A 22826-nucleotide genomic window follows, 5' to 3' on the forward strand; every position below is an offset into this window, starting at 1 on the left:
TGAATACCCGAACGCAGTTGACCATTGTTGATTGCTATCGTCTGCTGTTGCTATTACCCCATGGTGGAAGACTGGTACACATCTTCTTCAGCACCGTTATTCAAATATCATTCCATTTCACGCCATTTTTTTTCCAATTTAAATTCGTGGAGTGTCCTACAGTCTCTATAGCCTCTCTGTATACCCTTTATCGTATCCGCTTGTGGCTGCCAGAACTTTGGTCCTATCAAAATGAATGTGGTGGTCTCTTGGCAGCAAAACATTTTCCACAACAGCTGATCTGTTACTCTCCTCCCTTCTGCAATTGCCCTTGAGCTCTTCTAGTCGTTTCTTGACATTTATTTTTTATTTTTTTATTGTACCCATGTACACCTCCATAAAACTACACGGAATCCAATAAATTCCTCCTTTTCCCAGCAGTTTGCGAGAATTTTAGGTGATTTTATATCTTCCGAGCAACGGCCTTGCCGCAGTGGTTACACCGGTTCCCGTGAGATCACCGAAGTTAAGCGCTGTCGGGCGTGGTCCGCACTTGGATGGGTGACCATCCAGGCCGCCATGCGCTGTTGCCATTTTTCGGGGTGCACTCAGCCTCGTGATGCCAATTGAGCAGCTACTCGACCGAATAGTAGCGGCTTCGGTCAAGAATACCATCATAACGACCGGGAGAGCAGTGTGCTGACCCCACGCCCCTCCTATTCGCATCCTCCACGGAGGATGAACGGCGGTCGGATGGTCCCGGTAGGCCACTCCTGACCTGACGACGGAGTGCTTTCTTATATCTTCCGGGTGGGTTTGTAAATTACCGCGATGTTCCCTTTTTTCAAGATTTTTCCTACGCGGTCGGTAACGTCCTTAATGAAAGGCAAGAAAACTTTCGATTTCACCGGCGCTTGAGCATCACTATGATTTCTCCACTGTGGTCTTAAGACTCTTCTTACCTCAGTGGACGAATAACCATTCTTGAACAGTACATCGGTAAGATATTTTAACTCCGCGTCAAGCAGCTATGGTTTGCCGGTGTTCTTTGCTCTATCCGCCAGCTTTTTTATGAGGCATCGCTTTTGTTGTGGGCGGTCGTTCGGATCACGGTGTAGGTAACGGTCTGTGTGCGTGGGTTTTCGGTAGAGTGTATGGCCTAAGCTGCCATCTTCTTTTTTTGAAAACTAGTACATCGAGAAAATTCGGTCCTCCGTCTGCGTCCTCCTCCATGGTAAACTGAATCTTCCGACTGATCCCTTTGAGATGCTTGTCGAAATGAGCTAATTCCTCGCTGCCATACCTCCACAAACCAAATGTGTCATCCACGCGCCGGAACTAAATATTCGATTTCCTGTTTACAGTTTCCAATTCCTGCTCTTAGAATTTTTCCATGAAGAATTACTCTAACTAGGCAGACCTGTTTAAATGCTGCCTCACAACCACGTATTTCAAATGAAACAGTGAGTTCTATGAACAGATGGATGGCGTGGGTATGGAAGCCGTTTTGTTTTTTGGTTCAATGAAATCTACAAAATATCTTAGTACTCATACTTTTCGATTCTCAGAAATCACGTATCGTTAAATACTTGGCTTGTTTCATCTCGGTGGGAAATATTCGGCGTACTGTCGAATATCATTGAATAATGCATGGCCTTTTGAATCGGACCTATGATATTTTTTATGGACTTTATTCCCTAAAAGTTCAACAAACTCGTTTTGAATTTGAGGACATGAAATGACATGAGAAGTGAAAAGTTTTGGCCCATTTTTATTCTTACTAAATGTTCTCAGAGAACAGTATCATATTTGGCCAGTAGGTGCACCAATTCTAAAAAGTTTTCTCTATTGGTCAGTTTTCTTGTGGCCACGTAACGACAAATTTTGTTTCTCCAGGAATCTTATTACATCAAACGTTCTGGTAAGTATGTCATTACAATTTTATTTCTTTTTTTACTACTTCTTGATATTTTTTATATCAGTAGTCTGGCCTTTTTGAAGTCTTCTTTCCAGCATTTTCGTTTTGCAAAAAAAAAAAAAAAAAAATATGTGTGTAGCATTTGATTCATGGTTGGCGACTTTTGGGGTTCAGTTGCCACCAAGTATTAAACCCATCAGAGGAGTAAAACACTGATGCAGTTGGTGAGTTTGTGTTCTCAAACAAACAATAATAGAAGCAAAATTGTTATGCTTTAAAAGGATAGTAAGTCAACTATGTGTGTAAAACATTTTCATCGTTTGCCAATGTGCACCAAAACCATTCCACTGCGAATGTTCATGTTTTAAAATATGCAGCCTTAGGCCTTTCATAATCTGTTGCTGAATGCTGCTATTCGACCTTGATCAATAGTATGCACACTAAGAAGGTAGATGTGCGACTCAATCAGGTAGTGCAAATAATTACAGGACATATTCGAAGTATAAACACCATTTTGCTTCCTGTTTTTCTTTTGCCACTACTACTTGCTCTTTTTTATTAATAGCCTGCCCTTTTTGAAGTCTTGTTTAAAACTCTTGCCATTTGCAAAATTTTTGGTTGTGTGTAGCAACTTGAACCACCTCTAAGTAGATCAGAAGCTCTCCGGAAGATCTGGAACAACATTCAGAAGCGTCTTCAACTACCCATTTATCAAGGTATTGCACAAGCGGGACACCAACGTTCGAAATCAAGGAAACCTTAATGGTGCACAGCAAACACCGTTGATGCGTCTTCTATTGTGTCATTCATTCATGGAAAATTTATTGGGAGCAGTCGTCTGAAATCAACAAACATCGAAGGTAGGAGACGAGGTACTGGCGGAATTAAGGCTGTGAGGACGGATCGTGAGTCGTGCTTGGGTAGCTCAGATGGTAGAGGACTTGCCCACGAAAGGCAAAGCTCCCGAGTTCGAGTCTCGGTCCGGCACACAGTTTTAATTTGCCAGGAAGTTTCATATCAGCGCACACTCCGCAGCACAGCGAAAATTTCATTCTGGAAACAAACATCTAGACGAGAGCCAGTATTTGCACATACAACGACTCGATATCTCAGATGTCAATGGAGGATCATGAATTGGATTCGAACCAAACAAAGCAGATGCAGTTATCTAATGCAAAGTGGGGATGGGCTAATTCTACAAATTGTGACTGTAATGTCCCCTTACAGTCAGTCTACCATATCATTACTAACTATCCTCTCTGAATGTATGAACGAACGATAATGGGCGTCACCAGGCATCGGATTAAGCAATCAGTGTATGACATTGTGATTCTGCACACTTGTCCATGAATGTTGTCTATATGCATTTTTATTATCATTCGATAAATAAATAAATAAATAACTGTTGGATATTCAGTGGCGTGTGTATTAATCTACTGAAAGCCTTCTAGACCTCACCATATTAACAGCAAATACAAGTTACAATCTATTTTTTTCAGGCATCTTCCAGTGGTTCCGAACAGTCTGGCCCAACTGATGTAGTACAGTTTGTTCTGGTGCCACAGTTTCAGCTGTCACATTAGAAACATGTAAAACTGATTGATTTCTAGTATCAATTATAGGTTCTAGCAAGTCACCAGTGTTGCATATTTGTACCACTTCAGCTTCTTCCTGGTTTTGCCCATTCACACCTGATGGCCCTGGTGTAGATTCTGGCATCTCTGAAGGAACTTTCACAAACTTTAGCACAGCTGATACTTACTTCCTTGGCTTTCTTCTCTTTCGATTTGATGCTCCACTTTTTCTTGTCCTTTTCATATTTAGGTGGGCTATAACAACATAAGAACATGATAAAAATTAAAAAATTAATAATATCATGAATGCCTTGTAGACATGTAAAATTAAATTACTTATTATATAAGTATGAATAAATAACAGTCTACAGTATATAGGTAAAACCCTATAGCCATTGAAAAGTTTAAAGATAACCAAAGCAATCATTTGCCTAACACTCTTAAATATTTGAAAAATCATATCCAACAAATAAACTTGACTATACAATAACTAACATAATTAGATTCATGTGAATTTTTATGTATTTTGAATAAGATATTTTGGAAGCTTTCATTTAACTTCACATACTTATGAGTAAATAAGCTATGGCTACTTGAGCACAAATGTTTATTTTCCTATCTCCTTTAAAATATTAGGCAAAAATATTAAGCTTTTTTCACATCAGATAAGATTTCCAAAACTACAGAACACTTGCTAGGAAACAGCTTAGTTTTTACATATTAATTTTCTTGGAAGTTAATTTACTTTGGGTACATGTTACATTTACAGTTGACTAACTTGAGTCTAAGCCTTTTTCACAGTGATTCAGTACCCATTTCTCCTGTTTTGAGCAAGTATGATTGAAATTTCGTATTAGAGAAAAGTCTACAGTTACAAAAAAAAAAAAAAATAATACAAAGATGGTATGCTAAAAAATATTGATCATGATAAAAAGCCACATATATTTGTGAGAAATTACTGAAAACGTTATACAAATAATTATTAACACATGCTTTTATGTTGAAACGTTAGGGCACCATACCTAACAAATATTGTCACAGAAATATTGAAAAAATTTCCAAGAATTGGGAATAATTTTCAGCATTTACATACTGCTGGGCCAGCAGTTAGTATTAATATAGTTGGTAATAGCACATATATAAAAAATTCAAAATGGGTAAATGCCCACTCTGAATTTCAGGGAATATACATACACCATGGTTTGGAATCCACGTTAAACCATACGTCTCCCTATAACTCGTAGGGTAAGTTAGTTCAGAAGTCAGAGGTAGGCATCAACATATCATGTCCAACAGTGCCATGCCTAGTAAAGCACCGGGTGTTCAAAATGATCTATGGATTGATGACTGCTTTGCTTTAGTTATCTACATTGAGAGAACTTGTATGGCGCAGCAGTTCTAACTACAGTGACCATGGATTACAGGGGTTGGAGAAAAATAAGAAAACATCGCAAGAAACGCATACTTCAACGCAAATACGGATGGTAACCAAGCCTGCATGTTTTGCTGTTGTATCTGACCTCGAATGGACATGTGCAATGTCCTCACCAAATTGCAAATGTCAATTGTGGTCAGGACAGTGTTTCATGTAGTTGTGAGGGCATCATGTCAGAGCTAAGAGAATTTCAAATGTGAGCAAAAGGTTGGTGCTCGTATGGTGGGCGATCCATAACCGAGGAAGTTGAAGTGTTTGGTGTTTCAAGAGGCACTGTATCGACGATTTACACCAAACACAAGGAAATTGGAAAAAGATCACCTGCTAAACCATAACGCCGACAAAAGTGTGTGTTGAGTGATAATGATAGATGGCCATTAAAGAGGATTGTGACGAAAAATACGAGGAACACAGCTGCAGTAGTCACTGCGGAACTGAACGTCACATTTGTAACTCTGCCAACACCAAGAGAACACGAAGGGAGTCCATAAGCAGGGAATTGCAGGGTGAGCTGGCTTTCCCGAACCACTCACTGGACGCAAATGACCGTAACAGGAAAATGAGATGCCAAAGCCATAAAATGTGGGCTGTGGAGCAATGGAAAGAACAGTTTGTCTATGGCCCGACTAGTAGATTTTCCGTTGGTATTATAGCAAAAGAATATTAGTAAACATTTGTCTTTTCTTTAATATTTCTACTGTCATATTAAAATGTGAAATTTATCCCAGTTAGTTGAGAATGTAATAATAAAGCAAAAGACTTTCTACAGCAGGCAGAACAGTTTCCCTTTCATTGTAGAACCACTTAAAACAGACATGTGTAGATTCATAGTGAGAAGCAAAAGAAAAAAAAAAGAACAGCATAGAGGAAGCACTTAGGCAGCAGAATATGTAAGAGAATTCTGCACCAACTTTGAAAACTATATGCTTCAGAACCTTCGGTGATGATCATCTTGAGGCCTCTGATATTGAAAACCATAAGTGTACTACAAATTCACCGAGTTTTTCGTTTATTTAAAAATAATAATAATTTTGAAGAGCACAAATATTATTCGTATTTACGCCAAGTTAAGAACCGCAGTGTAAATCTAAATATGTGGTGTTTTAATTATATACTCGAAAATACGAAGTTTAAATTTCTGTTTGATAAAAAGGATTATAGTGATTTTAACAAGCAGTCCGTCATCTTTGACAAACATGACTTTGAACTTTCGAAATAAGTACCGCAAATATAAATGAAAAATGAAATAATACAAAACATTTGCATTATTTTTGTAGTTGTTGTTGGATGAAATGTCATCTGTTGTGTCAACTGAAGAAACATAATGATAAATTTGTCAAATCTGTACTGAAAGCGTGAACAAAATTTGATAATCATTTTCAAAAGACAGGTCATAAAATGAAAAAAAAGAAACTTGCGTTGATGATGAATTTTCAAACTGGAAACATGGAGTAGTGCGGATATGGATTCACGTAACAAGTTATTTTCTTTTTAATTGCACCAAAGCATTAGCAAATCTCGAAACTACTAACATCACTCAGTCAGTATTATCATTTCAGTTGAAACAAATGACACTTAATTGAAATCCGTTATTGAAAATACTCAGTGCATTACAAGTACTGGCAAAATAGGGCCTCCCAATATGAAGTTCAACAAAGAGGAAAATTAACAACTTTTTGAGATTTTTGAAGGCTCTAGCTAATATGACAGAATTACAAGTGGCTTCACAACGATGATGAAAATGAAATTTTCGTGCTGATGCCCACTACAGTCTTGTCAGGAATCATGGACAAGCTCAAAACTGGTCAATATTTTTCAGTTTTATTGGAAAAAACTTGTGACAAATCCCAGAGTAAGCAAGTCTCTTTTTGCCTCATTATCTTTCCGAAGATTTGACAGGAATGAATAATTTATTGGATTCTATTGTATGTGTAGTATCTGAGCAGAAACCTTATTTGATCTCATCAGAGAAATTTTAGTCTTGCACGAATTATCACTCTCAAATATAAGAGGCCCTTATTATGATGAGGCATAAAATGTTTCTGGCTAAGTCTCAGGATTGCAGTCAAGTATATGAAAAGAAGAGTATCGAGCATTGTTATGTACTTTACTGCTCGTAATCTTAATCTGATCATGTAGGATGGAATTGAAAACCTTTTAGTAAAAGGAATACACACGAAATAATGAAAATTGAATAAACTTAGTATGGAACTCATTGAAATATCGCGCTCAATTCAAAGAGATGCAGAATGAAATTGAGAAAGAAACTAGAAAATGTTTACCCACTGTCTAGCAAGGTATATATTACGATTAAAAATTTTATAGAATTGTGATTGTCGTGTTGAAAGGAATTAATATGATCGTATCGGCAAAAGCATCAACATTCTATGATTATTTGCAAAAGTTAGCACTATTTTAATTTAACAGTGGCTGTTGAAGTTTTTTGTCCAGTAGAAATTTTAAACAGAGCATTACAGAAGTCTAATCTATGTGTTATCGAATCTTATGAACAAACAAAGGAGCTATTGATGTTTTAAGTACTTCTCATAATTTTAAATTTGAGGAAATTTGGTACAAAAGTGATCAAGCTGCTGCTGATCTTGCTCTGGACAACCTAAACTTCTGCATCAGCACAAAGTTCCAAAATGTATCGATCAAACAATAAAGAATACATCAAATTCAAAATGCTTCAAGCATTTATCCGAAAATCACATTTTAAAGTTTTCAACCAGCTGATTTCATCACTAAAGAATAGATTCGACAATTTTTTTAAATCACTAGAAAAAATTCTCTCTTGGTCATAGTACAGGTGTCTATAAAATTGTAAAATCTTACATAAATGAATTTGATGGAGAGAGACTAATAAGCGATAGAGACACATATATGCAACTTCTGAAGAGACAAAATGAGCAGGGAAAGAATTTAAGGGAAGCCGAGGAGTTTGACAAGGGGGCTAATTCCAGAGTTTGTGCACTTCATTCACTTGCTTGTTACAATTTCTGGATCATCCTGATCTAATGAACAAAGTGTTTAATTTTTTACATTTATTCAAATCTTATTTAAGATCAACAACATTGAAAGATCGAATCATAATACTGTTATTTTGTATATTTACTGTGACATTACCCATAAAATAGCTTTAAAGGCGTTGTTAAGTACATTTTTTTGTCACACACAAAGTGTAGTTCAGTTTTCACACTATGCAAGTGACTTTCGTACGGAACAGCATTTAATAAAATAAGTTATATTTTATGAATCATTTTGAATCATGTTTATAAAGGGGGACTCTTTCTCTTTTTGAGCAAGTACCCACTCGCACAAAATATGAAGCATTGGGCCTGATATGTTATGCTTTAAAGTGACTGTGAAAACTAGTTTTGGAGATTTTCTTTTTCCAATCATAGAGCAAAATATCCTTCGACAGTGGCCATTTCTAGACCTTGTTGGTGGACTTTGCGTTGTGCATTGGATTAGAGCACCCTCGTCTTATAATTGGTAATTATTCTAAAACCCTTGTATAAACTACAGTTTACAAACAATGAGCTAGTTTTGCAAATGAATGTGTATTTTATGGGTAATTTGAGCCCACAATAACATCGCATTTGAAGGTAAGAAATGTGACTCAGTGTCACTTAAGACCAAAACACATGACAAAAACAATGGGCTCAAGTAACCCTCTGTTGCATGTTTTTTTAAAGCGACGCATTTATATGGTTTATTTTGTAAAAACATTAAACTGACGATAGATAAAGTTGTAAAAAACATGAAATCTACTACCAAAAATCTTTATCATTTGATGGTGCGTGTATATGCAACAGTTGTGGAGCAAAAGAAACAATTTTTTACTCTGGCAAATGAGCCAGAACAGAGTCTCTGGTGGCTAGTGTATGAACTAACAAATCTGTGCATACTAAAGTCACTGCTGCTATCTGTTGGAAAATAATAGTACTAATGTTCTTGTGAGTAACTGTTGCCTCTGACAATAGAACGAAACTTTTTTTTCTTTGTGAACTGAATGTAATCCTTAGGGTTAAAGCAACAGTAGTTTCTGATATATTTGTTTAGATCAAATATTACAATTCTGTTTTGAACCACGTTACTCATCGAATTGCCTTTAAATTCTGCGTAAGTTCCTATGTAGTCCCATGAAAATACAGTTATCTGATCTAATGGCAATGATAACAAGATTACGCGGGTGGTCGCTAACTGCCGCCCCCCTCTCCCACATCTTTGCAGCCAAGGGCCATATACACCGCCCCCCCCCCTCCCCAACGCTACGAAAATACTTAAAAAATCCATGCTTACGGCTATAGAGGGAAATGAAACAAAATGAGACTATAAGGCGAATGAAGGAAGTGATATTACTTTTGAAATATTTAATTACCAGCCTCACTGGTAATTTGAAAGTTTTAGGAAGAAGAACTATCAGGACCATCGCTAGAGTCGTAGCAGGGCAAAAAGAAAAAAAAAAATCCTGATAAGAAAGAAAGCTGTTCCATGATAGATTCATCAGTCTGAAACAACCAGAAGATCAGCTTGGTAGAATCGATGAAGTTGGATCCTCAAACATCATGCAATACAGGAACACATGCAGAAACTCAAACGAAGCAATTTCCTTACAATAAGTTGAACAGAAACTCAAACGAAACAATTTCCTCACAATAAGTTTAAAAAGCTTCTGTCCAAGATGGAAAATTCTTTTACTAAGCGACAGTCACAGTTGGAACTACACGAAGCTTTTGAATAATACTCTGGAAAAGAATTACGCTAACTTCAGTTCTTAAACCAGATGTATATTACTCCAAAGCTACAGAAAATGTTAATGAGAAGATTAAATATTTCAGTAAACCTGACAATGTACTAATGTTTACTGGAACAAATGACAGCTACAGTGAAGAGAAACCATACCTACTTTGAGCCCACACGAATTGTAAATGGTTGCGAAAACACGCTTGACCTCTTAGGCACAAATAATCCTGATCTAATAGAGAGCGTCATGACGGATACAGGGATTAGTGAACACAAGGTCATTGTAGCGAGGCTCAAAACCATGCAACCAAAACCACTAAAAATAAACGCAAAATATATCTATTTAAAACAGCAGATAAAAATTCGCTTGATGCCTTCCTAAGAAAGGGTCGCCATTCCTTCCAAGCTAATTATGTAAGTGTGGCTCAAATTCAAAGATACAGTATCGACAGCAATAGGTAGATTCATACCGCATAAGTTAATACGAGACGGGGCTGAACCACCATGATACACAAAACACGTCAGAACACTGTTGCAGACGCAACGAAAGAAGCATGCCAAATTCAGAAGAACGCAAAATCCCCAAGACCGGCTAAGTTTCACGGAAGCTCGAAATTTAGTGCGAACGTCAATGCGAGATGCTTTTAATAGTGTCCACAATGAAATATTGTCTCAAAATATGGTAGAAAACCCAAAGAGATTATGGTCATATGTTAAGTACACCACTGTTAAAAAACAGTCAATACCGTCATTGCGCGATAGCGATGGAAATGTTACCGATGATGGTGCCACTAAAGCGGAGTTTATTGAATACAGTTTTCCGTAATTCCTTCACGAAAGAAGACGAAGCAAATATTCTGAATTCGATCCAGGACAGCTGTTAGCATGAGTGACATAAAAGTAGATATCTTAGGTGTTGCGAAACAACTCAAATCACTTAATCCAGGCCAGATGGTATACCAATCAGATTCCTCTCAGAGTATGCAGATACAATAGCGCCTTTCTTAGCAATCATATACAACCGCTCACTTGACGAAAGGTCTGTTCCTAAAGACTGGAAAGTAGCACAGGTCACACCAATATTCAAGAAGGGAAATAAGAGTAACCCATTGAATTACAGACCCATATCACTGACCTCAATTTGCAGTAGGATTTTGGAGCATATACTGCAATGTAACATTATGAATCACCTTGAAGAAAACGACTTATTGATACATAACCAACACGGATTCAAAAAATATCGTTCTTGTGCAACGCAACTAGCTCTTTATTCCCTTGAAGTAATGAGTGCTGTCGACAAGAGATCTCAGGTCGATTCCATATTCCTAGATTTCCAGAAGGCCTTTGATACCGTTCCTCACAAGCGACTATTAATTAAATTGCGTGCATTTGGAGTATCGTCTCAGTTGTGTGACTGGATTCGTGATAGACGGTAAATCATCGAGTAGAACAGAAGTAATATATCTGGCGTTCCGCAAGGTAGTGTCATAGGCCCTCTGCTGTTTCTGATTTATATAAATGAGCTAGGTGATAATCTGAGCAGCCGCCTTAGATTGTTTGCAGATGACGCTGTAATTTACCATCTAGTTAAATCATCAGACGATCATTTCCTATTACAAAATGATCTAGAGAGAATTTCTGTATGGTGCGAAATGTGACAATTGGCACTAAACAAAGAAACATGCGAAGTCATCCACATGGGTACTAAAAGAAATCCGATAAATTTTGGGTATACGATAAATCGCACAACTATAAGGGCTGTCAATTCTACTAAATACCTAGGAATTACAATTACGAGTAACTTAAATTGGAAAGGCCACATAGATAATATTGTGGGGAAGGCGAAAGAAAGACTACGCTTTGTTGACAGTACACTTAGAAGATGCGACAAACGCACTAACGAGACAGACTACATTACACTTGTCCGTCCTCTACTGGAATATTGCTGCGCGGTATGGGATCCTTACCAGGTAGGATTGACGGAGGACATCGAAAAAGTGCAAAGAAGGGAAGCTCGTTTCGTGTCATCGCGCAATAGGGGTGAGAGTGTCACTGATGTGATACGCGAGTTTGGGTGTCAATCACTGAAACAAAGGCGGTTTTCTTTCGGAGAGATCTATTTACGAAATTTCAATCACAAACTTTCTCTTCCGAATGCGTAAATATTTTGTTGACACCTACCTACGTAGGGAGAAATGATCGTCATAATAAAATAAGAGAAATCAGAGCTCGAACGGAAAGATTTAGGTGTTCCATTTTCCCGCGCGCCACTAGAGAGTGGAGTGGTAGAGATGTAGTATGAAAATGGTTCGATGAACCCTCTGCCAGGCACTTAAGTGTGAATTGCAGAGTAACCATGCAGCTGTAGATGTAGAAAAATATTATGACATAATACACCATTCAGATGAAATTGATACCCGTACAGCAACAGCATTACAAACAAGAACAAATGTATTTATTGATCAAATAGACAGACATTAAAAGAAGCAGCTGAGCGTGATCGTGTTGGGGGAATTGACATAAACACCTCCCACAGCAGGAATCATCATTCAAGGCGGGGGCTGCATCTGGTGTCTAAAGAAAAAATAGTTTTGTGTAACAGATTGAAAATAGAACTGTTAAGTGAGACAGAGAGAAATGCAGCATTAAGAACAATATACACCAGCTGATCACAAAAAAGTGAATATTCTCCTCTTCAACAGGTTCTGACAGAAAAGTGGTGGTACCAGTTGCCTCAATTCTCATTAAGCCTTCCTTACGAAAAATGTTCACATGCGAACATATTCGCTCTCCTTTAACACCGTGCATTCTACACAGTCCAGTGACATTAATGTGACCACTACCTATGTCCAACTTCGACGTGTAAAACCACTCACAGACGGCAGAGGAGGGTATATAGAGCGTGCGGGAGGACGCCGAAAACATTGAAGTAGTTGTAGTAATGTGGAAACGGAGCTATCTGACGTCCAACAGGGCATGATCATTGGTTTTCGGGCCAAGGGTGGAAGCATTTCCCAAATGGGTAAGTCTGTAAACTGTTCGCGTATCGCTGATGTTAAAGTACATCGTACATGGCAAAATAGCCTTATCCAAATCTGGCGCCGAGACAACTGTGGTACACCATGGGCTATAGATGGCAGGGGTGAACGATGGCTGCAATGTCTGCGGGGCGAACAGATTTGCAACTGTTTAGCAACTGACCACCGAGATGAATCAGAATGCTACCAACAGTGTCTCCTCAACGACCATTTAGCGAACGTTGCTGCATATGGGCCTCTGCAGCAGACGGCTGGTTCATGCACCCATGCTGACTGCTATTCATTGACAACGAAGCCTGGAATTTTGCACCCCAGTATTGCAAGTGGACGTCTAGCGAGTACTGACAAATGGCCTTTCAGATCAATCACGTTTTATGCTCCATCAAACAGATGGCCGTTGGCATGTATGGCTGTGCAACAATTGTCGATAGGGCTCGGGTCCAAGGAGGAAGCTTTATGATCTGGGTAATATTTTAGTGGCATTCACTGGGTGATCTCGTTATTCTGGGAGACACAGGTTCATCAATACAAGTATGCATCTATCTGAAATACAGTTTGTTTTTCCTTGGTACACTGGCATCTGCCAGCAGCACAGAGCGATATGGTACACAGCTCACAATGTGCGTGCTTGGTTTGAAGAGCACCACGATGTGTTTATCGTACTCTCTTGGCCACCAAACTCATTGGATTTAAACGCAATGGAGAATTTGTGGGACCACTTCTAACGGGCTGTTGGCGATATGGCTCCAAAACCCAGAAACCTAGTTCAGCTGTTCTCAGCACTGCAGTTGGCGTGGCTCCACATCGCCCCACACCCCTTCCACAACTTCGCTGGCTCTCTTATTATACGTCTTGTAATGGTCTGTTGTGGTCTACACTGCAAAATGTGGTTATTCAGGCTTTTGACATTAATGTGTGGGCAATGTAAATCCTTTTACTCAGTGTCTCTTTCAAGTGAAGTCTTCATATTCAGCACCTACCTCTCATTGCCACTGTCTATATATGTCTCTTTCCTACTGAATCCTTTTTCTCCCACTGGCACTTTCACCTGTCTGTCTCTTCCACTATCACTATCTTTATCCTTTTCTCTCACTCTTCCTTACCACTGTCTCCTTCTTTGCCACTTTCACTGTCTCTCTGTCCTCCCACTGTCATCTTCTTTGTCCTTTTCTTTTTCTTTTCCATTTCCACTGTCTCTTTATTTCTCGCTTGCAGTCTGCTACCTTTGTTTTCAACCACCGTTGTCTGCTCTGCACACATGTCCTTGTTTACGGTTTGCTCGGTTTTGACCCCTAGACCGGGAGTCACGTGAGGATGATGGCGGAAAGTGGGCAATTTTTTGTGTTAAAATTAGACAGTCTGGAGGGGTTGGGTGGGAGGAGAGGTCCAGGGCACCCATGCCTGTGGACAATTTACAATCACCTCTATTTTTCGCTTTCACTGTCTCCTCTCTTTTGCTCCCACTGCTATTACTCCATCCATCTTTCTTTCTCTTTTACTACCACTGCCCCTTATTAATCATCACCATCTCCTCTCTCTTTTCTTCCACTCGCACTATCTCCTCTCTTTTCTACCGTCACTGTTTTTCTGCTACTCTCTCTCAGCACAAAAAAAAAAAAAAAATGCGAATATGTTCGCACGCCAAAATTTTTGATGAAAAAGGTGGAATGAGGATTGAGGTAGTCTGTTAAGAGGAGCATATTTGCCTCTTTTCCACTCTGAAAGGATAATTTTTCAGTTGGGTCCCTTATTTTCCTGGTTACAGTTGGGTGTACTGCTTATATGAAAAGAATTCTGTAGATTAGTGAAGTATACTTCGTTGGATTTACATGCTTTGACACATATAAACGACAAATAAGTACGTGTAATATGAGGTTAACACAAAATTGTCTCTCATCCGCTGCAGGTTCACCTTGCACTACTTCACATAAAAATGTACAATATTTTTGGCTACACGTACAGTATACAAAAACTGCGGTGATTAATTTGCAAGTACAAAGATTTTCGTATGACCGAATAATTTTTTGTAAGGTGCTTACGCCGCCAAGTGATAACATCGAATAATTTCCAGGTAAAGATAGCCTCTATAGATACGAAGTGCCCATTACACAGATACAGCTCGTCATAAAGTTTTATTGGTGAGAAGACAGGGACTAAAAAAGGAGTTTAGCGACCTCAGAAGCCTTGCACTGACCCCGTAATCTTTGCTTTTTGTTTGCTATTTCAGTTAAAACTACATTTACGCATCAGACAGGATATTGTGTGTATATTGTATGTGCATAAGTACTGTAGCTTTGAACCTTTGTATCTCGGTAACGGATAATGATATATAAAAAAAATATTTGAAGTCTCCTGAGAATTTCTTCTTGAGAGTATATGGCAAATATTTCAACCATTTGTCATGAATAGAAATTATAGAAGTTGCCATCCCCGCAATTGATGCTTTTGGTGTCCAAAGATCATGATTTGTTCGGGTTTTCTCAGAAACCGACCATGAAAAAATGGTGGTTTTATAAGCCATCTAAGCCTCACCCTAGACCACCTCTAATGCAAAAGAACCACCGATTTACTCAATTTTGCCTGGGCTGAGCGACCTGTGTAATGTTTGAATTTTGATCCTGTAGTGTAGGATAATACAGTATGCCTATTCTACCGATAGGTATACAAATGGTCGCTAGGCCAAGAGCAATAGAAAACACTTGACTCCTTATCCTCGTGATTGATAGAACCTGTGATGTGCCTGAAAAATCGCATTTTCGTGCACGGCTTTTTGGAACATATTGGCACTGCACACGACCTGTGCACTGTTGTGCACGGAACAATATCAGTAGAAACCAAAGAGTTGCCCAAAATCTGTCTGAGAATAATGAGCTGAATTGTGAAATCTCCATAGTAGAAATGAAGAAACCAAATCAGAATCCAAATTCTTCTGCAGAAGAAGAACCCATCAGCTAAGTCTAACGAAACTGAGCTGCATTGTAACATCTCCACGATAGAAATGAAGAAAATAACTAAAAACGCACTTCAGAACAGCAGCATGTATCACAGGAACAAAGTGCAAAGTAGAAAATCAGTAAAGCTGATGAACAGCAGCAAGTGGCAGTTGCTCAACGAAACAAGAGAAGTCAAGTGGAATGGTGGCTATGATAACTTCAGAAATAAAGAAGTTGGCATGTCACCATATAACTGGTGATTTTTATGGTACACCCAAAGAAAGAAAAAACTGTAAATTAATTTAAAGAGCACGAAATATAGAGTACTGTGAATTTTTCCATTAAAAATAAAGGAATTATGCATAGAATTCCGCATCAAAATGTGCAACAAATGAGGGATTTAAAATTAAAAGTAGAAGTACTTACGAATGAATCACGCTCAGACATAACATATGCTATCGTACATGGATTAAAAGAGGATGAAATATGCAATTTTACCATAAAATATTATATTCTTGCAAACTATTTCTACAGATCAGAATTTAAGGCAGAAGGAGTAGCATTATTTTGAAGTAAAAACCATAAATAAATAAAATAAAATTACAGGTACTGTGCAGAATATTTTTGTGAGTATTCTGTGTGTGCTAATTATGAAGAACTATGTGTAGCCGTTTGTCTCCTATCACTGCAGGACTTTAGTGATTAGGTTCTAGTATACCACTATCAAATTGATTAGTATAATGTACATTCTAATGGAACTGGTAAATGACCCTTCTTTGATCACATACAGGAGTATTTGATATGTGCAACAAATTCACAGCACAATCCCATAGAGTTAATATTGTAATCCTACATTTGTGTATTTTGCATGATATTAATAAGATGCTCTTGTGTACTTATATCCAAAGTAAGTGTTCAAACATGAATGTTACATAAACAACAATAATTTTGTTACTTTTAAAAGAATCTGATAACTTGAAATTTAATTATTGAATATCAAGTCTATTTTAAGTCATCAAAAACTTGTTAATTATTAACTTTCAAAATAGTTTCAAGAAACTGACTGTGCCACTGATGGTGTAATGGTTTGTTTCCTATCACAGCGCCATTGTGGTGACTGGGTTGTGGAGTACTGCTACCAAATTAATTAAATTTAAACACTAACATGAATCTGTCCATGCTGAGAGACTAACAAGGGAACATTCCCAAGTGTCAATAAACGATCTTGATGAAACTTGGTGGATGTGTGCATCATGCAATACATAGTGTTTGTGCCCAATTGTACTTTTAAGTTGTAAAATGTGCCACAAAATGTAAATTGCTATTTGAGAATTGGAGGGAAGATCTTCAAAAAGTTGATATACACTCCTGGAAATGGAAAAAAGAACACATTGACACCGGTGTGTCAGACCCACCATACTTGCTCCGGACACTGCGAGAGGGCTGTACAAGCAATGATCACACGCACGGCACAGCGGACACACCAGGAACCGCGGTGTTGGCCGTCGAATGGCGCTAGCTGCGCAGCATTTGTGCACCGCCGCCGTCAGTGTCAGCCAGTTTGCCGTGGCATACGGAGCTCCATCGCAGTCTTTAACACTGGTAGCATGCCGCGACAGCGTGGACGTGAACCGTATGTGCAGTTGACGGACTTTGAGCGAGGGCGTATAGTGGGCATGCGGGAGGCCGGGTGGACGTACCGCCGAATTGCTCAACACGTGTGGCGTGAGGTCTCCACAGTACATCGATGTTGTCGCCAGTGGTCGGCGGAAGGTGCACGTGCCCGTCGACCTGGGACCGGACCGCAGCGACGCACGGATGCAAGACCGTAGGATCCTACGCAGTGCCGTAGGGGACCTCACCGCCACTTCCCAGCAAATTAGGGACACTGTTGCTCCTGGGGTATCGGCGAGGACCATTCGCAACCGTCTCCATGAAGCTGGGCTACGGTCCCGCACACCGTTAGGCCGTCTTCCGCTCACGCCCCAACATCGTGCAGCCCGCCTCCAGTGGTGTCGCGACAGGCGTGAATGGAGGGACGAATGGAGACGTGTCGTCTTCAGCGATGAGAGTCGCTTCTGCCTTGGTGCCAATGATGGTCGTATGCGTGTTTGGCGCCGTGCAGGTGAGCGCCACAATCAGGACTGCATACGACCGAGGCACACAGGGCCAACACCCGGCATCATGGTGTGGGGAGCGATCTCCTACACTGGCCGTACACCACTGGTGATCGTCGAGGGGACACTGAATAGTGCACGGTACATCCAAACCGTCATCGAACCCATCGTTCTACCATTCCTAGACCGGCAAGGGAACTTGCTGTTCCAACAGGACAATGCACGTCCGCATGTATCCCGTGCCACCCAACGTGCTCTAGAAGGTGTAAGTCAACTACCCTGGCCAGCAAGATCTCCGGATCTGTCCCCCATTGAGCATGTTTGGGACTGGATGAAGCGTCGTCTCACGCGGTCTGCACGTCCAGCACGAACGCTGGTCCAACTGAGGCGCCAGGTGGAAATGGCATGGCAAGCCGTTCCACAGGACTACATCCAGCATCTCTACAATCGTCTCCATGGGAGAATAGCAGCCTGCATTGCTGCGAAAGGTGGATATACACTGTACTAGTGCCGACATTGTGCATGCTCTGTTGCCTGTGTCTATGTGCCTGTGGTTCTGTCAGTGTGATCATGTGATGTATCTGACCCCAGGAATGTGTCAATAAAGTTTCCCCTTCCTGGGACAATGAATTCACGGTGTTCTTATTTCAACTTCCAGGAGTGTATAAAAAATGGTTCTGGTATAAAAGTTGACATGTGATTAATGTTCTTGAACAATGTGTAATCAAATTTCGTAATAACTAGATTTTTGCAGAATACCCCACCACCACTGATTAATTTTGAAAAATGAGAACTTTTGTTACAACACAAATTAAAGAAGCCTGAAAGTTTCATACATTCATTTGTAATAAAGCTGTTTTCGAAAATATCATTTCTGGGAAATAAGCTGTACACAATGTACTGTCAAAGTATTTTCAAGATAACTAGTTAAAATATCTAAACAGTCCTTATCAGTCTACTTATTTATTTTACTTATATATGTTTTATGTTTTAAATTGTTATTTTACATTTTACATTCATGTGTTTGTTTTTTAGCTTACATTTCACATACACATATTTTGTTAGTTGAAAGTAATAAGTAATTCATTATTATGATAAAAATCATTGCAATAATGATAATCTGTAGATAAATGCTTAAAACATAACGTTTTCTTACACTATGCACTGGAGAACACAGTATAAAACAGAATTCAGTATGCTTTCAAATTGTTGCTAAATACTCATATTTTGATCAGACATATTTCAGTACATTGCTAAGATTTGGCGAAAAGAACTCATTATATGCTAGTGACTTCAGTTGAATTATGTCGTTTATCAAGTGGAGACTGACATCAAAATCATTTAACAGGATTACATCTGAAAATCTTACAAAGTTCTTCCAATATCGAAAGCCATATGCATTTCACAGCTGTACCTGTACCATAGAGACCTTTGGTATCCCTAAATGAACAAGTTCCTTGTTCCCAAGTGTGATACTCTATATGGTTCTTTCACACTGACAGTCCTAAGAATCTAGCAATAATACATGCCCTTCTTCTGGAAAGAAAAAAATCTTTCAAACATCACTTGACTTGGTGAGACGTTTAACAACTTTAAATTCCATCACAAGGACATTTGGGGCTTCAAAAAGAGGTTCTCGAATTCCTATTCCAGACTCATCCCCAGTTTCTTTTAAAACTATGAAAAAGCTTGTGGTCAGTATGAAAAATCCATTTTCATCATTTTACTTGAAGATAAGAAACTTGTCCAAGTGGCGATCCCAAAGAACTCGACGGCAAAGGTACAGACATGCTATGCATACACTGTCGGTGTTGGAGAACCTTATGAGAAGATTTTTCAGATTTAGTTCTACTGAATGATTCTGATGTCGATCTCCATTTGCAAAACAACGTAATTAAGCTGCAGTCACTAGTACGGAATCGACATTCTTTAGCCAGGGCTTACCAATATCCTGAAATATACCTGATACAAATTAGGATATTTAGAGGATCACCCATGACCGAGGGAGGAGCCGCACGGACCGTGACAAGGCGCCTTAGATCGCGTGGATAACCCAGTCGGCCAGCAGCCATGCTGCAGCACTGATCAGTCGCTGCAGCAGTACAGGCTATTCTTAGCATTTTACTGTCGCTGTTAATACACATCTATAAAACTAATATTGCACTAGACTAATTTGGAACCGCTTTGTCTAATGGGCACATAATATTTCGCGTGCAAAATCCTATTTGTAAAGGGAAAGAAAACAAACTCTTTCCGTGAACAATGGACATCACTTGAAGACTTGATGAACACTATGTCTTTGGGATGAGTCCAGCTACATACTGCAAATATCTGCCGAAAGCCCAGAGAAAATGCGCCTGACGACTCTCTGGAGGGAACACCCCGTATATTGATAGATCTGCTAAACGTTGTGATCGTTCACACAGGCGTGTCGTAGCTAAACATGTCAGTTATTCTCGCTTACTCTCTCTCTTTCGACTTGTTCGCGATTATTTACGGTAGAGTTATGAAACAAATAAGCCAAGATGCTACCACATTATTACTGTCCCAAGACAAATATGTTTTTATCGAACGTGGAAACTGTTAGAAGAATAGACGCAGCATTGGTTCATTTAGTTTGCGGAACAGGAAACATATTCGACAACTGAAGTTACAGACTGAGGCCTGACATTCGGCATAAAGATGTTTTACTGCAACAGTTTATATTTTGACAGATATCAGCTTCCAAATTTCTCAGCTAACTTTCGGAGAGTAAAACACCATAAAAACTAAGTACTTACATGGATATGGTGTCTGTTCTTTCGGACATGTCCGAAAGAACATACACCATATCCATATAAGTATATAGTTCTGGCAATACCGGCCACGACCTTCTTCTTCTGTGCGGATGCACACATATCCCCCGAACACTTACGTGACTTGGCAAGAATGTCTTCCACGAGTAATGAGTGTGCTGGGGTGGGACACTACGAATGTAGTGTGTGGACATACAAGGTGAGAATGTGGGTCTCGCGGGAGGCGCGAGCGAGATGGTCCCTGCAGTCGCGCACTCCGCTGTGTCGTCGGTGGCTCAGATGGCTAGAGCGTCTGCCCTGTATGCAGGAGATCCCGCGTTCGAGTCTCGGTCGGGGTGCTCATTTTCACCTGTCCATGTTTATATATATCAATGCCCTTTAGCAGTAAAGGTAGTAATGTAATTTTAAGTTCATAAAAACTGAGTCTCGAACGTGTCAAGGAATTAGAAATTACTAACACTATTTAACACAGGATACTTCTCAGTTGCTTGATAATATCAAAATATTTTATATAATCTCCTACTATTATTACGATAGCCGTAGGAATCTGCGGCATGTTAAAAGCGGGGGTGATGGCGAACTATACCGCGGTGGAGGGAGACGCTGAGTGAAGGTAGTAACCAAATGACAGCCACCACCGAAACGGAAACATGGATGTGCATCTGGGCTACGGGCAGGTTGCGACAGAAATAAAAATAAAACAGTGCTTTGATCGTACCGTTCCTTCAATTTACTCAATAAGATTTCATCTGGCGCTATATATTGTAAATATTCTATGTCGTGAAAAGACAGTTAATTTTACTATGATATGAAAATCTTCAAGGTGGTGCTGGCTGCGTTCGTTCAGCGTAATTTCGTATCGGATCTTTCAGTAGCTAGCGTCGATCAGATTTTATTTAATTGTTTACTCGAAATCCAGCATAACACGCGTGGCTACACGCCGCTTATCAGCTGCTACAACTTGAGCTGTGCAATCTATATTCGACCCTGACATCTCTGTTTGCGGCCAGTTGTTCGCCCGTGGCACTGTACACATATAGGGAACTCGATAACTACGTATCATTATTCGAAGACAAGTAATATATTTTGCTCTCCATTATATCAACAGAGCGCCGTTAAGCACGATCGGCCTGCAATTGAAACTCTGATGCTCTCTCCATTGGCACAAGATTTCGGACTAGCGCCCCTTTCGGATCTCCGACATGAGACTGCTAAGCAATAACATTCTATGAGTTGTAGCATGGTACGCCAGAAGTTAGAACGTAGTAGGAAACCTAGTAAATCTTAAAAGGGAAAAGCAAAGGCTCAGTGTATATTTAATCGGGGTCAGTGAAGCGAAATGGAAAGAAGACAAGGATTTGGACAGATGAGTGCAGGGTAATACCAACAGCAGCAGAAAATGGCATAACAGGCGTAGTATTCGTTATCAAAAGGAAAGTAGGGCAAGCCGGCCGATGTAGCCGAGCGGTTCTAGGCGCTTCAGTCTGGAACCACGCGACTGCTACGGTCGCAGGTTCGAATCCTGCCTCGGGCACGGATGTGTGTGATGTCCTTAGGTTAGTTAGGTTTAAGTAGTTCTAAGTTCTAGGGGACTGATGACCTCAGATGTTAAGTCCCATAGTGCTCAGAGCCAAAGTAGGGCAGAGAATGAGCTACTGTGAACAGTTTAGTGATGTGGTTGCTCTCATCAGATTCGACTGCAAACCAAGACCGACACTGATAATTTAGGAATAGGTGCTAACATCGACAGCAGAAGATGAAGAGACAGAGAAAGAATATGACGGCACTGCACAAGTAACTCCTTAAAGAAAGAGCGATGAAAATCTGATAATCAAGGGTTGGAAGTCTGTTGTAGGGAAAGAACAGAGGAAAGGGTTAGGGGAGAATATGGTTCAGTAGTAGGAACGAGATCGAAGAAAAATTAATGGAGTTCTTCAACATATTTCAGACGGTAACAGCGAATACCCTGTTCAAGAATCACAAGAGGACTACGTATATTTGGAAAAGGCCTGGAGAAAGGGAAAAATACTAACTGGATTACATCGTAGTCAGACGAAGATTCCGAACCCAGTTATGGGATTGCAAGGCCTACCCAGAGGAGATATAGACCCAGATCGCAGTATAATTATGGTGGAGAGAAGACTAATGTTTAAGAGAATCGTCCGCAAGAATCCATGTGGAAAGAAGTGAGATAGTGATTTACTATGGAACGATGATGTGCGATTGAACTTCTCTGAGACAGCAGAAACCGCGATTATTACTATCACAGTAGGCAGTTAAGTTGGAGA

The 22826-nt window shown here is 39.7% G+C and overlaps 1 long non-coding RNA gene and 1 pseudogene across 1 annotated transcript in view; one reads left to right on the top strand and one right to left on the bottom strand.

Moving 5' to 3' along the window:
• Positions 1–454: 454 nt before the first annotated feature.
• Positions 455–572, top strand: LOC126189176 (5S ribosomal RNA; annotated as a pseudogene).
• A 2730-nt stretch (positions 573–3302) lies between these two features.
• LOC126188172 (uncharacterized) overlaps positions 3303–22826 on the bottom strand; it is a 61836-nt gene continuing 42312 nt past the window's right edge. Inside the window, exon 2 of the long non-coding RNA XR_007537827.1 lies at positions 3303–3726. This is a non-coding gene — a long non-coding RNA (uncharacterized LOC126188172). The remainder of the gene's footprint in view (positions 3727–22826) is intronic.

This window comes from Schistocerca cancellata, chromosome 5, assembly GCF_023864275.1.
Source record: "Schistocerca cancellata isolate TAMUIC-IGC-003103 chromosome 5, iqSchCanc2.1, whole genome shotgun sequence".
Classification (NCBI taxonomy): Eukaryota; Metazoa; Arthropoda; class Insecta; order Orthoptera; family Acrididae; genus Schistocerca; species Schistocerca cancellata.